Source organism: Triturus cristatus, chromosome 7 (assembly GCF_964204655.1).
Source record: "Triturus cristatus chromosome 7, aTriCri1.1, whole genome shotgun sequence".
NCBI lineage: Eukaryota > Metazoa > Chordata > Amphibia > Caudata > Salamandridae > Triturus > Triturus cristatus.
The window spans coordinates 1,653,418,612-1,653,435,202 of NC_140590.1; positions in this window are offsets into that span (position 1 = coordinate 1,653,418,612).

Sequence of the window (16,591 nt, forward strand, 5' to 3'; positions counted from 1 at the left end):
CACCCTGCGACCGTATGTAAGAGCAAGGGGGTGCTGGCGATACCTCTGGCGGCCGCCCCGTGGCCGTGTGTAAGAGCGTAGGGGGGATGCTGGCGATGCTGCCCCAAAAACTCGTGCGGCCACCCCTTGCTACGCTACTGTCTGGTTTGCCTCTAACACTAGTTCAATGCTTTGTATCGTGCAAAAATGTGTGTGCTAGCGAGGCCTATGCCATTATAGGCATGCAACTCTTACTAAGAATGGTGCTGAACTCATTTTCCCCTTTCATGCAGTCCTCAAGTAAATCTGGATCCTAGTGTGTGCGTGATACATTTGGTAATGTGGTATGTAATATTGCATTTTACTATGATCTTCAAAATATTATATTTGTAATTATATCTGCCATTTTTAATGACGATCATCATGACCTTTGTGCGCTGTTTATTCTATTGCAATGATTCTTAATAACAATATAAAGGTCTAATTACTAGCATAATTTTGTAAGCCCTGTTAACAATAGATGTTATTTTTACCCACTTTATTGTTCTTAACTCACCAAAGACGTGGAAGAATGCAAGCTATAGTCTGCTTTGTCAGGATTTAAACTCATAATAACCTAAAAGAGTATGTTGAACCCTCTGCACCATCCCCTCGTCATTCTTACTTTGGCCCTGATTGCGAGTGTGTCTGTATTTTCCAAACCCTGACAAATCCCCTGTTTACCTAGCAGTCAGAATTCTGAGTTGGGTGGTATTTAATGCGCCTGATAATTACCAGCCTCATTAAATACCTGACACTGCATTAAATGTCATCAAATCAAACCTGCTGGAATTTAACAGGAGAAAGGTGTACAGTATTTACTGTACCATACGTATTTGATTCCCTAAAAAGTTGGAATAGGCGCTAATTTTTGCATCAGATAAATAACGTACCCTGGGGTATCGTTATTTATTAATCGTGATAGACAGTAGCTACTATATCGGCAAACAAAGAATTAGGGCCTTTGTGTTGCTGGTTCAAAATAACAAATACCATAGATATTGGTATTCATTAGTGTTGAGTTGTGTCTTCGTTTGGTTGTTTGAATTGAATCTAGTCTCTTAGGGTAATTGGGGGCAGTTCTGTCTGAGTTAGGAGTGAGATGCACTCCTTGCCCCATTTCTTCACAGCTGCGCAGCACTTAGTGCCAGCTGCAACGTTTAGATTTGCGCAAGTACGCACCCTGGACTTTCGCTGCATTGGCAGCAGCCCCGACATTCTGGACACAGGGCATTTGAGTCCCTTTGAGATGGCCAGGGGGACTGGTAGGTTTGTAGGGCGCCAGGCCCTAATGTGTTTATGTGGTGCTAGGGAATGTATTTCATGTAGTATGATTTACGGACCCTGTTCTGGTTACCTCTAAATGTGTTTTTTATGATTATGAGGTTGTCTTGCATACTTTGGTTTATGCTAGTGAGATTATGTTCCACCCTGTGCTTTATGCCCCGATTGTTGGAGATACTTAGGAGGTTAGGGTCTAATATTAGAATGTTGAGATTTTGGGCATACAATGCGTCTGGCGCCTAATGTGATGCTGTGCATAATGTGGTTTATGTTACAGGCTGATGCTAAGTACAGTGATTTTCCTCTTACATCGCTCTATCTTCAGTCCTATCTTGTTGAATCTGTCCTGTTCTGAAGTAACAACCTGTTCCTAATCGCCTCACTTCCCTGACTGCACATTAGTTCAGATCTCTTCACCCGACGTCTGTAATATGTGCCCCCTTCTTGTCCTTATACTTGTCCTTACCACCGCTTTCCTAGTAACACCCTTCTCATATCCCCACCACCCTCCTCCTCCTCAGTTTCCCAACATGGCCACCACTCGAGTTAAGTCTGGAATTAATAGCTACAAAATCATTTACTCTCCTAACCTGACTAAAGCTTCAGCAAAACGTTTCAAGCATGACACCATTGAATGTTTCCCTGATTCCCTTTTTGTTGATCAATTTTACATTGGTCGTTATGGGAGGCTCAAAAACGATTTCATTTTTTTCACTCACGACATCCCCTCTTGGTCCACCAGCTTTTACAATTCCCTTAACGTCACCTCCTCCTCCTCTATCCCTCATGGGAAACAGCTAAAAATTTCCCCCTCTGCGTGTTTCAACGGCTCCCTCACTATTTCACTCTATAACAACGGTACTGTCATGATCCAAGCCAAAGACACCTGTCTCTCTCTCTGACCACCTCTACCCTTCCCTACTCCCCTACCCTGCGACCGGGTCATCCCTTGACTCTTCATCCAGCTCCACCAATTATTCCCTGTCTCCTCCCCTGACCCCACCACTCTCCAATAGGCTGCACCCTCGGGAGGCACAGGTCGACCCACTTCCCTCCCCCTCCCCTGTGCCCTCCCCTCCCTTTCTTCCCCCCACACAGTATGCCCCCCCTCATCACTTCAGCCTTACCTCTAACTAACACTCTCCTTGTCCAATTTGCACCGTCCCGGTACTCCATTCTCATCTCCTCCCCCCTATCCCTACCTGCCACCCCCCTTTTTAGTTCACCTCTCCTCCAGCCTTCTCCCCTAGTTAACTTTCCTTTCGTTCCCCTTATTCCCTCCTCCTCTCCGCTTTTCTACCCCCTCCTCCCCTCGCTATGTACCCCGATTTCTCCACAAACCCATTACATCTCTTTCCTTCCCCCCACTCCTCCAGCAATGCTGTGCTACCCCCTTTCCCCGCTTGGTAACCCTTTCCCTCCCTCGAGCCTAGCAGAACCAATTCCTTTCTTCAACTTCCCCATCTCCCAACCACCCCCCCCCACTCTGCCAGATGCCCGCTCCCTCACAGCCACCTTACCTAGCTGACAAGACCTCTCCAACCCCCTCCCCTCCTTTCCTCCCAAACCTCCTTCATCCCTATGACTCCACACATTCCTCCCCTCTACTTCCGCGCCACCGCCTTGCTCCTCCCCTATCTTCCCTTAATTCATATCCTTCTTGCAACGCCAACGAAGACAACTCTCCTTCCACCTCTGGTGCACCAACGCCTGCTCTCATCCACCACCTTTCCCCACCTATGAACCCTGTACCCCTACTCTCCTCCCGTTCCCCCACCTCTCCCTGCCTTCTGCTGCCAAGTGCACCCCCTCCTGTTTCCATCGAGCCACACAACATGCCGTGCTCTGCCTTACTCTCTCTGGAAAATAAGCTAGGCTCTCTTATCACCTCCATCTACCAACTTGAAGCTACCATTTCAGTTTTAAGCTTCAAGATTTCCACTTTTCCATACACATCAATTCTTTTGTAAAGCACTCACCTTCCCAAGAGATGCACCTCGCCCCCACACCCCATAATAGCCAAGCATAACCTGTCGTCTGCAAACATCGAAAACTCACACAAGCCCTCGAATGCCACCCTTCTTCCACTTTCTTCTCCAAGTAACCCTCTATCTACACTATTCCGACTATCTCCTCTCTCAGAACCACTCAGCCTCCTAAACCCTCCCGAGCACCCTCGTATAAGTACAATATCCCCATCACCCCTCATAGCCCAAGTGCCCCCGTCACCAACAGAGCTGCGCTGTATGCTCCACAACTGCAGATCTGCAATAAAACACAAACTTGAAATCTCTGATACCATCATCCTGCACAATATTGACATGCTCTTCCTCGCAGGGACCTGGTTCAACGATACCGTTTGATCTCCTATTACCCACAGGCTATTCTATATTGAGAAATGACAGAATTGATGAAGTTGGGGAAGGTGTTGCAGTCATCTTTAGAAACTCCCTTCAACTTAAGGCTTTTCCTAACAGCTCCTTCCGCACTTTTGAATGCCTATCTCTTGAGCTTCAATTGCACCACCGCTCACCTCTCAGATTCCATGCTACTTACCACCCACCTGGTAGCAGCCCTTTGTTTATGGAGGAACTCACTGACTTCATCAGCGACCAATACTCGCAAAGTGACAATCAGATCTTCGTGGGTGACTTCAATGTCCACTGGGGCTCGCCTCAAGACACCTCTGCGAATTTGCTGGCCACCTTCTTCTCTGCAAACGATCTTATCCAACACTGCACAGAAACAACACACTCTAAAGGCTCAATACTGGACCTTGTTATTTCTAAAACAGGCGTGCTGACTATCGCTACCCCTATTCATGTAGACTGGTCTGACCACCTCCTCATCCCATTCCCTCTTCACCTATCACACTCTATAACTCTCGGCCAACCTAAGAGGGCTACTTCCTGGTTCTGTGACACTAAAAATATTGACCTCTGTACCCTCTATGATTCTGCTTTGCTATCACTCCCAAGGCTAGACCCGAAACTAGATGTTAATGAACTCACCACCCAATGCCTCACAGTCCTTGCAGTCGAAATCAATAATGTCGCTCCTCTCCAAAGCAAAAAGAAAAGGCCTACTCCCTCAGCACCTTGGTTCAACAAATCCCTCTATGAAGAAAGGAAGTACCTAAGAGATCTTGAGAAACAATGGAGGCAAGCGCCCTCCACCGATAATTTGTCCGCGCTTCGTTCAGGAAGATCCAAGTACCACAAGCACATCTTCCTTGGAAAAGAGTCGCACTTCAGATCCCTCCTCGACTCAGCCAAAAATAGACCCAAAAAACTATTCGACCTCATCAAGAACGCAAACTGCTCTCCCCAACCTCCAAGTTGGAGGATTCTACTAAGAAAGCAGCGGAATTCGCTATATTCTTTGACGAAAAAGTGAAATCACTTGTAGATCAGGTCATCCATCCTACCCCGACAGAGGAGCGCAAATCCTTAACCATTTGGCAGAACTTTGACCCCATCTCTGAAGATGCCCTCCTCAAATGCATCCTCGAAACAAAGCCCTCCAACCATTCTCTTGACTCCATACCTAGTGACATTGCCGTTGACTTCTAAACCCTTTCTCTTTCCTATTGGACCACTCTGGTCAACCTCTCCCTCTGTCAAGGCTCCCTTCCTGTTTCCTTCAAAACTGGGCAGGTCACCCCTCTGCTTAAAAAACCCACAGCTGATATGAACGACCTCAACAACCACCGCCCCATCACTAACCTACCTTTTCTTGCGAAAATCACAGAAAGATGTGTAGCGAAACAACTCTCTCGTCATATCAAGGACAATGATCTTCTTGACGATTTCCAGTCCGGCTTCATTCAAGACTGCAGCACTGAAACAGCCCTGCTGCAAGTGATTGATGACGCGCTGCGGATACTCGAGTTGGGAGAGTCTTGTCTTCTAATTCTCCTTGACCTTTCTGCAACCTTTGACACTGTCAATCACAACACTCTCCTTAACACTCTTCAACAGAGAATGGGCATGGAGGGCACTGTGCTTAAATGTTTTGCCTCCTTCCTCTCTGATAGATCCCAAATGATCAAAACAGCGAACAGTCTTTCATCTCCTTTGGCGGTCGGTCAAGGTGTTCCTCAAGGCTCTATACTTGCACCCACATTGTTCATTCTCTATTTAGAACCATTGGTAAATCTCCTTAGTAAATCCGGGATCCACTATCATCTCTATGCTGACGACACTCAAATCTACCTTAAGGTGATCTCCACTCACGATCTCTCCATCCTAAGCTCTACTCTTGACTCCATTCAAAACTGAATGTTAACTCATCAGCTGATTCTGAATCCCTCCAAAACTGAATTCCTCCTCCTCTCCTCCTCACTTTCTCCTCCCCCGGTTCAATCATGGATGGACCAGATGAATCTACTTAACAATAAACCCATCATTGTCGACAGCGCAAAATCCTTTGTTGTCATACTCAACAAAAAACTCAATCTACTCTCCCACATCGATTCCATTGCAAAGTCTGCTCGATACCAACTGCGCCTTCTTTGGGGGATTCGTCGCTTCTTCCCTGAGCCAGACCTTAAAACCCTGGTCCTCTCCAGATTGGACTACTGCAATTCTCTTCGTACTGGCATCCCCAAATCCCACCTGTCCCTCCTTAAGTCTGTTCTCCATTCAGCAGCTCGTTTCATATATGGGGCCAAAAGAAGCGACCACATCACACTCATTTTATCCACCCTCCGTTAGCTTTCCATCGAGGCAAGATCTATCTACAAGACTGCCTGTATCACCCACAAAGCCTTGCACTCCTCCTCCCCTCGCTACCTGGCGAATAAACTGAAACTCTCTGGAGGCTCCAGACCATCACGTAATGCAGAAAATGTATTGCTTGAACCTCCCACTTTCAAGAAGGAAAGATCGATGGCCCAATCCTTTTCAGGCAACGCGGTGAGAATCTGGAACTCACTTCTGCTTCAGTTCCAGACCACCACCTCTTCCCAGGCCTTCAAAACTGACCTCAAAGCACTCCTCCTTCAAAGACACCTCCAAATTTAATCCACGCCCTCTATTATCTGAAGGAAGTCCTTCCATTATAGGAAATTCTGTTCTCCATGCCTATAGAAGTGCCTTCCCAGTGTGTTTCTGTGTTTTGAGTGTCTGCCATTTAGTGCAGTATTATACCTCTACTTGTACTTTGTACTCTTTTCTAACATGCACACATGTCACCCTGCCTTTTGTAACATATCATTTGCTATCTCTTGTATTTTGTTTGCTTTTGATACATGCACAATTGCCACCATTGCCTCATGTAACGTAACGTTTGTTTTAGTGTTTTGAGTGTCTGCCATTATTGAAGTATTTTACCTCTACTTGTACTTTGTATGCTTTTGTAACCTGCACACGTCACTTTTTCCTTTTGTAACGTATCGTTTGCTACCTCTTGTACTTTGTTTGTTCTTGATACTTGCACAATTGTCACTATTGTCTCATGTAACGTAACGTTTGCTTTTGTAACATGCTCACTTGTATTTTTCGCCTCATGTATCATTACTGTTCCTATTGTGAAGCGCTCTGACACCTTCGGGTAAAGTCCGCGCTATATAAAAACGCATAAAATAAAATAAATAAATAAATAAAATCAAATTGACAGGACTCGGTCCGTTTCTCAGTCACTGGCCATTCAAGTCAAAAAGAAACCCACAACCATTGCTGATGTGCCTAAACTGTGTTCACATTCTGAACAAAAAAATGGACGAGCATGCTCTATGGACTCCCTTCCCTGTATTCCACTAGGGGTGGGTAGCAGAGTTTCACTTTGTGGAATTCCACAGAGTTAAATGAAACCTCTTCACGTTTCCACGAGCGGCCGGATTCAGTGCGTTGTGCTGATTTTCAGCACCGGGAGCATGTTCCACGCTGCAAAAACAGGGTGAAAAGTATCGCGCTGCACACCAGAGGGTACTGCTTCTTTTCAACTTGAGTGGCAGCTTTTTCACCGCGAATGGTCGTGACCCCCCACCACCACCCTCATTGAGAAAATCTTGCTTGGGTATGGCAAATTCTCGCTCTCCAACTTAGAGATGACGAGCCGCGCGCGAGAAAAAACTCTGCGACTTGGCAGTTGGCAGGGTTTTGCCAGAACTCCGGAGTGGTCAAAACTCTGTGCACTCCACCAGCGGAGCGGAATTTATCACCTTCCTCTACTTTCCATGCATCATAAAACATTCTTTGCCTGATACCATATAAAATAGTTTTTCTCCTGCACAGTCTTCAGCAGGCATGCCAGAACACATTATGAGAGGCAGACACACAGCACCAGCACCTGGAAACAACGAAATAAAGAGGATAACTTAATACTGAACAGTTTCAAGTTAGCAGAAATTGTATGTACAACAGCATTAGCAGGAGATGGTACCTGATAAAGATGGAATGTGCGTGAGAAGCATCTTGCCATCACACCAGGCTCTAAATACAAAGGCAACACTATAGTGGTTATAAAGTGAAAACAAAAATACTGCCACTGAAGGAAACTAGCTTGTGTGCGGATGTGCTCCTTGTGAGAGAGCAAAATGCAAGTTAACTAGCGGATTGAGTAGGCTGTCCCACTACCGCCTGCTACATATTGTAGTGGGCGGAAGCAAAATGTGAAGAACAGAGGCGGTTGAAAGCCCCTTTATGTAAGTATATTATACATATTTTAGTAAAATCAAAAGGTCTTGGCTAACCCCAGACCTAAAAAAATTCATACAAAAGAGAGAATCTCGCATCCCAGTATCTGGTGCCACCCAGTGTTTGTTTTTTAAGCTACTCCACCATTACTATACAGGGCACACTTGCTTCAAAATCTATAAATACAATTTTGGAACATGAGACCTAGACTCTGAAAAATCATGGTGCTGTGGGAATAATTCCCCTTGTGTCCCCTCCTTCTGGCGGCCTTTGTCTTCAACTTGCATGACTCTCAATCCACCACAGCAGAGCATCTACTCTAGCTGATCCAGCACCAAATAAGCCTGACATTGATTACACAAAACTCTATGCAGTCCATAATATGAAACACTCTGCTCACTTTCCAAAATTTCCATCCATTTCCTGATTAATGTCATTTATATTGAAACACATATAGGGTCATTTAAACCCAACCAATGTCTTACAATTTGGCACAAATGCTATCACACCCACATTCACACCGGCCTGCTACAGGTTGAGCACAGGTGGGCTTACTTCAGTGTTTGCACTCCCAGGTGCCAGCATATGTGAACTTGGGTGATCTCCTTGTACATTCCATAGCACCAGCAATAAAAACAGCTGCAATCGCCCTATGGACATCTTATTTCCCACTTTAGCCTTGACTTCTTAATCGGGTTTAAAAATACCAAGGGCACCCAAGGCAAATGGATATCTTTGCACTCATATTTACCAGCTGGGTCGACGTACCAGGTTCTCAACACATTCCGATGGGTGGCTTTAGTGGAAAGAACACAAAGGTCTCTATTTCAGTAACAGTGTGTAAATGTATCTTACCGACATAGTCTGAAATTTAGGACATCCTGAATACCTGAAATAGACCAGTCCCTTTTGGAGCTACACTGGACTCCCCGGGCCTAGTTGATTGCTTTTGGTTGGGCACTAGAGTGACCAGATATCCAGGCATTTCCAGGACATTCCAAAGAAGCACATGTCACATTTCATAGACATTTCTCCACCATCTTTCACTCCACCTCACAGAGTGACAAATTGAAGGTCTCCCGGACCTGTATTCTAGGTTTGGCCTAGAGACGCTGTCTCACCAGTTTCATGCTTTAAATACAAATACATACACGTATACATACAAGGAGGGGCATTTCATCAGCTCTCTTCATCCATTGGTCTGCAAAATTGTCATTCACATTTTGCTTCCACACACTACCGCACGGGGCAAATGGTCAGTCTACTTCATCCATTCGCACGTTCAGTGATGGTGTTTTGTCTGATTACATGTGCACAACTGCCTGTGTACCGGGTCTGGTGTGCCTTGGCTACTGGGAAACTCCTATATATTAAAGTTATTTATATGTATGTCAATTTATTTGGCATAGATTTGCAAACAATACTAAAATAAAAAAGCTTTGCACACTTGGCAAAGCCAGACCTACTGCCTTTGCCAATGCTTGTTTATTTTGCATTTTGGTACTTGTAGTCTGGTTTTAAGATATTACATTCAGGACTATGAGTTCCAGAATGCAAAGAAAACTGGACATAATGAGCTGTTCGTGTGTGACATGAGGCAACTTGAGATCTCTGTTCTTTTTCCATGGCTAGTTGCAACGTTTTGAAATAGACTTTTTGAAAGTGCACACCTTGTAAAACCCTGCTCTCATTTGTCTTTGTTTTCTGAAGCCTCTTTCATAGATTTGTTCGATGATGAGGTGTAGTCCTTCTATGTCAGTGGGAGCTGTACTGTGGTCCTCCTGCGTTGAAAGATGGTGCAAACATTCAGTCTTCCTTTACTCTGTGGTCATCTGGTCCCAGATTTACTAACATTTTGTGTCGTGGTTGCATCACTTTTTTGGCCCAGCAATGACGCAAAATGTTACTCAGGATTTAAGAAGGCCCGCAAATCTTGATTTGCATGGCTTTGCATCACATTTCCCTGAAAAAGTAACATAAGGTAGTGTAGCTTGCTGAATTGTCATTCCTTGCGTTGGGTAGGAGTTAGTTGGAGCAAGGACCTTACCCTGCATCCACCCATCTGCTTTGATGCAAATTCTAATTTACATAGGGCCAGATGTACGACCATTTTTAGCGGTTGCAAACTGGAAATTGTCCCGTTTGCGACCGCTAAAAAGGGTTGTAGCATGTACCAAACCTATTTTACGAGTCAGTAACCTGTTGCCGACTTGCAAAATAAGTTTTGCGAGTCGCTATTTGGAAGGGGCATGACAAGTGCATGCTTTCCTAAAAGCAAGTCTAGGGTCTGGGAGATTGTTTTGCGACCACAAATGCGGTTGCAAAGCAATCGCATTTACCACCAATTTCAAATTGGTAGTTAGCCAGTTGCAAACGAGAAGGGGTCCCCAGGGAACCCCTTCCCCTTTGCGATTGGAAGCAAAATGTTTTTTAAGATCAGGCAGTGGTCCACAGACTGCAGCTTGCTCTTAAAAACTGAAACTGAAACGTTTCATTTTTATTTTTTAAATGCATCCAGTTTTTCTATACAGAAAATGGGCTGCATTTCAAAAACAAAACTGCTTTATTGAAGAAGCAGTCACAGAGATGGTGGTCTCCAGACCCCAGCAGGCCACCATCCCTGTGAGTGCCGCCCATTCCCAAAGGGTTGAATAATGCGCTGTGCCTCATGAATATTATTGAGGCAGCACCTTTGCAACCCATTTGGGAATCGCAAACGGTGTCTTGGAAACTGTTGTACATCAGAGTTTGCAACTGGCAACTTGCAAAAAAAATGCAAATTGTGACTCGCAAACAGTGATGGCCGAACATTTGGCCCTAAGGTCAGTAAACCTGTGTTTGTGCCAAAATGGTGCTCCTAACTTAGGCTGGTGTAATGAAGGAGAAATATTTTCATTTCTCCTTATTACTTTCTCTTTGTATGTGTGTTGTAGTCTGCAGCACACATACAAAGAGGAATAAGCCTCAAAGGATAGTTTTTGTCCAGGAAGGGATACCTTCCTTCACAAGTCAGTCCTGAATACAATGTCCCCTGGCCCTACACTTAACTTCTTTGCCTTTGACAATAAACTGTACCACCAGATACAAGGTACCAGTATGGGGAGCACCTTCGCGCCAAGTCTGGCCTGTCTCTACATGGCCCATTTTGAAGAGGAACACATCCAAAAACCTACCAACCCTTTTGAGAACAATATCCTATTATGGCGACGTTATATTGACAACATCATAATTTTTTGGAAAGGGAGCAAAGAAGCATGCTTGTCCTTTGTCGATTGGGTGAATACCATTAATCCTTTTCTTAAATTTACAGGCACTATATCACGACAGTCAGTCCCCTTCCTGGACCTCCTAATCACCCTGAAAGAAGGCACTTTGATGACAACTAACTATCACAAACCCACGGATAGGAATAGTATCCTTCTTTACCAGAGCCATCATCCCAAAGCACTTAGGGACAATCTCTTTGTAGGACAATTCTTACGTCTACAAAGGAATTGCAATACACTAAGTGAATTTGAAACTCAAGCAGATGCCCTTACAAAGAACCTCTCCGAGAGGCAGTATCCCAATAAGGTCATAAGTTCGGCTCGCAAAAGGGCGAGGAATAATCATAGAGACGCACTGCTAGAAGTCAAAACAAAAACCACAACCAACACTCTCACATGTGTGACTTCTTTCACTCCTAATTCAAACAAAATTCAGAAAATCGTGAGAAAACATTGGAAGATACTGGAGACAGGCTCCTTCGACCCAGGTCCCCCCCCGCTGTTCGCGTTCAAACGCACACAAAATCTCAAAGATGTCCTGGTACATACCCGCCCCAAAAACATCATCCGACATCAACCGACATTATGGTCATTACCTCCAGTGATGGGTCATTTCCCATGTGGCTCATGCACCGCTTGCCCACAAACAAAAACATCCAAAGAGCTAGACCTGGGACTCAGCACACCTTGGCAGCAAAGACGCCATACTAATTGCAACTCAAAGAACTGCATATACTTGATGACATGCCCCTGCGGATATAAGTATGTAGGCATGACAACAAGATCGGTAAAAATCCGCATTGGCGAGCATAAGAGCACGACACGTTGCAAAAAAACGACAACCCGTTTACAAAACCACTTTCTGGAGCATAATCACCCCCCAGAGAGTCTTCAATGGACTGTGATAGAACAGAATCCAGCATGGACCTCAACAGCTCTGTGTAAGGGTTCGCAGGATCTTCTGCAGGAGCGTCAGGAATCAGAAGAGTAAGTCTCCGTCCTCCCCTACGGCCCTCCGTCTCTATCAAACCCTAGAGAACCGGATGGCACGCCAGGGGAAAACAGGGTAACAAAACAAGGGAAGGAGGGTGTGACTTCAGAGGTGTGGCTGGTTGGTACCAAGGACGTGGTTCTTCTCTGTGCGTGCTGTAATAGAAAATTCTACTTTATACTACATATCACCTTATGCATTTCCCAGGCAGAGACAAGTCCCTAATCCACATACCACGGGGGTCTTGTTTAGCATAAGAGATGTCACCTCCACTGGATTAGTAAGGGACTAAGGACGAGGGGGGCAGGCGTGGAGCAAACCAACTTCTACTTCATATACCCTATAAGACAAACAATACAGTGAATGGTCTACCTAGAACATTAATGATGATACACAATTCTTTTCCCCCTCTTACTCACTAGGAAGATATACAACTGCGTCCCTCTATTTCCACATGGAATGTAATAGCAAAAGGTGTAGTGTGAATAGGATAACTCCTAGGGAGAAAGACAAAACAGTAATAATTATATTCACCCACCCCGTGTTAAATTAACAAAAGAGTAGCGCACAGCGCTGTTACCGTGCTTCAGAAGAACTCTGGTCACTATGGCGTGGTCCACGCTAGCGTCCCCTATGGATAAGTCGGTCTTCTGTTTCCAGGGGAGACCAGCACCACTGAAGGGAGGTGGGTAAATGGCTGAACAGGTGCAAGGAGGGAAAGGAAGTGTGTGGACTCAACTGAAGATATGAACCAACTTGGGCGTAATGAACTGTAGAGGAGTTTGGAAACGCTTCTCCTTAGTGAGGGAACCGAGGGCACAGTGCGGGGGATATGCTTGTGTCTACACCCAACCACCACCCAGGAGTGAGCACCCCCACGACACAGCAGCTCTGGGGAAGGTAGATTACTGGCACTCACTCCGAAATCCGCCGCAATTGGCGGGAATCAAAAAATGCTATTTAAGCAGGAGCGAGCCTCCAGATGGACGAGAGGCTCGCGAATCGCCGCAGTATGCTTCGTGAGCAAACGCGGGCCTCTAGATGACAGAGAGGCTCGCAATTTACGGCAATAACGTCTCTTCAGAAAGACTCAAAACACACGGGCAGAACCTGAGAAGGCTCGGCGCCGACTAGCGCGACAACGGAAACAGGAAGTACAATCCGGAAGTCAGGCAAGCTAAGCGAGGACGGAAACCAGGCATCCAGCTAGAACGCTAAGCGCGTTCGTATGCGTCTTTGGTCCTTATATACTGGACCGTCTATCGATTCGGATCCCGGGGCATGACAGCACACTCCCCCCACAGCGGTCCCCCCCCGCTTTGGGCTTGTTGGGATACTTCAAATGAAACTGGCGAACCAGACGAGGGGCGTGCACATTAGAAACCGGTTCCCACGTACGTTCCTCTACTCCGTATCCCTTCCAATGTATGAGATATTGGAGTGTATTCCGCACCACACGGGAATCTACAATGGATTCCACCTCATACTCAGAATCATCTGAAAGAGAGACCGGAGCCGGACGTCGTGGGAGTCGGGTACCAGGTTCAACGGGTTTTACCAAGGAAACATGGAACACGGGGTGTATCTTCATAGAAGCAGGCAGTTCCAATTTCAAGGCCACTGGGTTTATCACACTGTGTACCGTGTACGGGCCTATGTAAGTAGGGTTGAACTTGCGTGGACCACGAAGTGCCAGATGTTTAGTGGAAAGCCACACCTTATCCCCTGGTTCATAAATGGGTTCTAACCTTCGATGTTGATCGGCCCCTTCCTTATATCTTGTTTTTGCTGCGTCTAGGTTCACTAGAGTGTTCCTCTGTATGTCCTGTAGTCGAGATAGAAGCTCATTAGCCGATGGGGTAGGGCCGTCCGGGGAAACCCCTGTGGGTAACAACTTGGGATGAAACCCGTTAGCACAATAGAATGGTGAGTAGCCAGTCGAAGAATGGGGGTTGTTGTTGTAAGCAATTTCTGCCACCCACACCCATTCATCCCATTCCCCTGGATCCTGTAGAGCCTGAGTTCTTATGTATTGCTCAAAACATTGATTGACCCTTTCGGTCTGCCCATCTGACTGCGGGTGATGACTCGAGGACAACCTGACGTCTATCCCAAGTAATGAGCATAAGCCCCTCCAGAATCGTGCTACAAACTGGGCCCCCCTATCAGATATTAAGACAGAAGGACACCCATGTAGCCTGACGATCTCACGTAAAAACACTGATGCAAGTTCACTGGCAGTAGGTAACCCACGCAAGGGGACAAAATGAGCGGTTTTAGAAAACATATCCACCACCACTAGCAAGGTATTATGCTGAGTTTGAGTCATGGGCAGCTCCACAATGAAATCAAGGGACACGGTATGCCAGGGTCCAGGAGGAACAGGGAGAGGCAAGAGCAAACCCACGGGGTTTTGGCGGGAGATTTTAGCTTGGGCACATATATGGCACGTCTTGATGTACCCCACTATGTCTTTCAGCATGCTTGGCCACCAGAATCGCTCACGTATTACTTGTGTGGTCTTTTTGATCCCAGGATGGCCTGCCAAGGAATGTGAATGGTACCAATCCAATACCTGATGTTGCAGTTCCTCGGTGGGCAAGACCACACCCCCTTGTACACATACACATCCATCTTGAATGGTAGTTTCTTGAGTTCCTACGATGTCCTTCAACCCTGACGACATCTGGTGTTGCCGAACCTTGGCGAGAAACTTTTCTTCAGTAAGTATCCCCCCTACAATAGCCGCACTGGGAACAATGGTCGGGGTGTCTATGGGCAGATCTGGTTGATGAAAACCTAGGCGAGACAAGGTATCCGCCTTCCCATTTTTCCGTCCCGGACGGTAGTGAATACAAAAATCGTATTCGCAAAAGAATTGCGACCAACGTAATTGTCGCATAGACAAGGCCTTGGCGGACTTCAAATATTGGAGGTTACGGTGATCCGTTAGGACCGTTGTTTGATGCCTAGCCCCCAATAAATACTGACGCCATTCCTCGAAGGCCTTTTTGATCGCAAGAAGCTCTTTTTCACCCACAGCGTAGTTGTATTCTGCTGGGGTGAACTTATGTGAAAAATAGGCCACAGGGTGAGTTAGGCCGCTAACGGGGTCTGTTTGACTGAGAATCCCCCCTACAGCCACTTGCGAAGCATCGACCTCCACAACAAAGGGTAAGGCAGGATCCGGATGGTGAAGAACGGGGGCTCTGGTGAAGGCTAAACGCAACCGACGAAAGGCATCTTCAGATTCCCTAGACCAGGTATAACTGACACCCTTCTTCAAGAGAGCCGTAAGTGGTGATGCCAATTCCGAAAAATCTTTGATGAACCTTCTATAAAAATTGGCAAAACCCAAAAAACTCTGTAACTCCTTGACAGTATTGGGCGCCGGCCAAGAAAGAACTGCCTTCACCTTACCGGGATCCATAGCCAGACCCCATGGAGACACAACAAACCCGAGAAAGGGCACTTCTTGCGTGTGAAAGGTGCACTTCTCCAGTTTACAATACAACCTGTTGTCTTGGAGGCATTCTAAAACCTTCCGTACATGCAACACATGATCAGACAAGGAAACCGAGTAAATCAAGAGATCATCTATATAAGCTATGACAAACTCCTCCAGCATGTCTCTCAGCACTTCATTTATAAAAAATTGAAATGCTGCGGGAGCATTGCACAGCCCAAAGGGCATAACCAGATACTCGTACAACCCGTATTTGGTGCAAAAAGCTGTTTTCCATTCGTCTCCCTCCTTGACTCGCACAAGATGATAGGCTCCACGTAGGTCTAGTTTCGTGAAGTATTGTGCGCCTCGTACCTTGTCAAGGAGGGAGGAAATGAGGGGCAACGGGTAGCGATTCTTAATAGTAACCTGATTAAGCCGTCTATAATCAATGCAGCATCTCAAACCCCCCTCCCGCTTGGGAATGAAAAACAAGGAAGAAGAGGCCGGAGAACGCGAGGATCTGATGAACCCTTTTTCTAGCATGTCGTCCAGGTACTGTCTTAGATAGACGTTTTCCTTTTCCGTTAGCGAGTATACCCGACTGCACGGAATTCTAGCTCCTGCCTCCAAGTCTATACGGCAGTCATATGCTCTGTGAGGGGGTAGGATTTCTGCCTCTCGTGGATCAAATACAGCCTTCAGATCATTGTAGCATGTGGGTAACTCGGGCACCTGTTCCAATGTCTCCGAGGCACTATGTCCCAGAGTACCTGCTATCACTGCCTCCTGCCCTTGGATAGGTCGGAACGACAGGGTGGAATTCTCCCAATCAATGATGGGATTGTGGAGCTTTAACCATGGGATCCCTAATAAAACAGGAATATGCGGGGAATGGATCAGATCGAAGGATAGGTCTTCCTGATGATGGGGTTCAATACTCATATGT